At 37.3% G+C, this 2,889-nt stretch overlaps 1 non-coding gene across 1 annotated transcript; it reads left to right on the top strand.

The window, feature by feature from the left end:
- The first annotated feature begins 2,380 nt into the window (after nt 1-2,380).
- On the top strand, nt 2,381-2,484 carry LOC111748879 (U6 spliceosomal RNA). The gene has a single exon (XR_002784359.1). It is a non-coding gene; the product is annotated as a U6 spliceosomal RNA (small nuclear RNA).
- Nucleotides 2,485-2,889: the final 405 nt, after the last annotated feature.

A 2,889-nucleotide genomic window follows, 5' to 3' on the forward strand; every position in this document is an offset into this window, starting at 1 on the left:
GACAAACTATTTATTTAATAATGTTCTCAAGGGTTTTTCCAGGGTTGCTTAACAAGCTCAGTGATATTTAGTTCCTGAATTCTGCTTTCTCTCCTTTTGAATACTGGCATAATATGTGACTCTGCTATCTGTGGTAGTTCTTCTGTTCCTCAAGAATTGTCCATGATTGTAGACATTTTCAAGTTAATTCCACATATCATGCTGTAGTTTCCATGAAACTAAAGAATTACAACCAAGCAGTTGCCATCAAGTCAGCTCTGACTCATGCTGACCCATTAGTGTTAGAGTAAAACTGTATTCCATAGGATTTTCAATAGCTGATTTATCGGAAGTAGACCAGCAGGCCTTTCCTCTGAGGTACCTCTTAATGAACTCAAACCTCCAATCTAGCCATCGTTTGGTAGCTGGGTACATTAAATATTTGTACTACTCAGAGACTTGCCAAAGAATTATACACATTAAAATGTAAGGTGCTTATTCCAGTTGCTTAAAAATATAGTGCTAAAATGCCCTCTGGGAATTCTTTCAGAGCCCCCAGGTGCGGTGGTTAAGAGTTCGGCTGCTAGGCTGCTAACCAAAAGGTTGGCAGTTTGAATCCACCAGCTGCTCCTTGGAAATCCTACTGGGCTGTTCTACTATGTACTACAGGGTCGATATGAGTCAGAAGCGACTCAACGGCAACAGAGTTTCGGGGAACTGTTTCCAGTTTAAAGCTATTTTCTTATCTGAAGAAGGCTGACTGTATCACAATGTGACTTTGCACTGCTTACTAGTCTATTTGTTTTTATTTCAAATATAAATAAAAAATATTGTTGTGTTTTTCTAAAATCTTAGCTCATGTGGTTTTTTTCAGTCTTCCCGAAATTATTTTTCCAAGTACCTGATATTTATTTTATTGAATCTAGTTCATGTATATTATCAACACACTTCCCACTTGTAGGATAAAATCTTCTTAAAATTTGGAGCATATGAAGATATGTGCTGTGTAGGCAGACTTTGTGTTGTATAGTGACCTACAAAAGGATGAGATTAAAGGATAGAAGAATGAATAAGGGAACACAGAGATAATAATATAATAAGGGCAATTAATGTGGTAGTTAGAAAAAGTTAATCCACTGGTTCTGTCAAATTAATTTTCAGGTGGAAAACCAGAGGAAAACGTAAAAAATACCCAACACTTTTGGTAATAACGTTGCCAAATGGTGGCATTGAAAATGGTTACAAAATGTTATCTGGCTATGCCTATGAAGGATAGATTTTTTTTTCAGGCAATCATCACTTCTAAGCAGGGAATGTAAAAGCTTCTTCAAGACACTGTCTTAATTAAGGTCCATAAAAATGTCAACTCACCAGAAAAGTATGAAAAGCAAAGAAATACCCAAAAGCAAAGTTAAGTTTAGTTAGTCAGTCAGTCAAGCCAGTTATTATTAAGAGGAAAATTAAGTATAGAGCTCAAGGGGCATTTGTAATCCATCTTCACTGTGACCCAAAAGTTCCTAAGGAGATAATAAATTTTTTCAGAAAGTCTCCATATCCAAAACAAAACCTAGGGCTGGGACAAAGAAGAAACTAAAAAACAAAACCACATGGTGGATTTTGCTAGTTTTAATGCCATTTACTAAGACTGAAGGCTGAGCGTTGGGTAGAAGATCCCCTTTAAATATAGAGGCTGCAAAACACAACTAAAAGAAGATTAATTCAGATTGTAACGAATGGCAGCCAGCCTGATCTTGACTTCTGGAAAGGGAATCTTTTTACCTTGTCCAGAATCTCTCCCTCTCACAAATCCATTCTATTTATCCTATTTCCAAATAAATCAGTAAATTTTTCTAAAAAGCCATAGTCTGATAAATATCCATAAAACTGTAGCAGTTAGATTTGCTATGAGTTGTTACGTGGAAATTCCTTAATCATTCCCTACCCGGTAAAATTTTGCAATGTACATAAAAAGTGAGATAACACGAGAATTACAAACAGATTTGTAAGGGAAATGCATTCAATCATTGTGGCAATCGGGGCTTTTAAATGATGGCCCAACAGTAACTGCCTTTCTGGCCTGTTCAGGGGATAACGCCAAACTACTGGCGGGAGGGTACAACAATGGTGATCGCACTGAGCACATTAAAAGAACTGGGAGAAAGTGCTTACCTCGCCAATAAGTGGTGGTGAACTAAGTTTGGGATGTGCCACATTTGAGATATTAGTGGGATACTCAAGAAGAAATCTCCTATAAGAGGTTAAGAAATTAGAAATGAAAATGAAATTACACATCTTGAAAATCCAGAGCCTGCATAAGAGATGCCACAATTTTGGAAAAAGAATCTGTAGGAAGACAGAGAAAAATAAAATATGACATGAAAAGGCAAGGGTGGGGGCATTCTCACTTCAGCAGCAAATATACTAAAATTGAAACAATACAGAGAAGATTAGTATGGCCCTTGAATTAAGGATGGTATGCAAATTTGTGAAGTGTTCCATATTTTTCATTAGTAGTCACCAGGAAGGAGCCCTGATGGCATAGTGGTTAAGTGTTCAGCTGCTAACCAAAAGGTTGGCAGTTCAAATCCACCAGACACGCCTTGGAAACCCTATAGGGGCAGTTCTACTCTGTCCTATAGGGTCCCTATGAGTCAGAATTGAATTGATGACAGTGGTTTTAGTTACCAGGGACGGGGAGAAGGGGAATTCACTCTCTAGATAGTATACACTTGGTGATGGGAAAGCTAACACCAAATGAGGATAAAGTATACACAGCTTGATGAAGGTAAATGATTTCACTAAAAAGTACATAAGAAAAAAGGACCTGTTAGAAACTGCTGTGGCATATGTAATTTTGAACTGGCAGCAAAAATAACCGAAATATATACGTGTAACTATGGATGCATATGG

The sequence above is a fragment of the Loxodonta africana genome, chromosome 16 (genome assembly GCF_030014295.1).
Source record: "Loxodonta africana isolate mLoxAfr1 chromosome 16, mLoxAfr1.hap2, whole genome shotgun sequence".
NCBI classification, from domain to species: domain Eukaryota; kingdom Metazoa; phylum Chordata; class Mammalia; order Proboscidea; family Elephantidae; genus Loxodonta; species Loxodonta africana.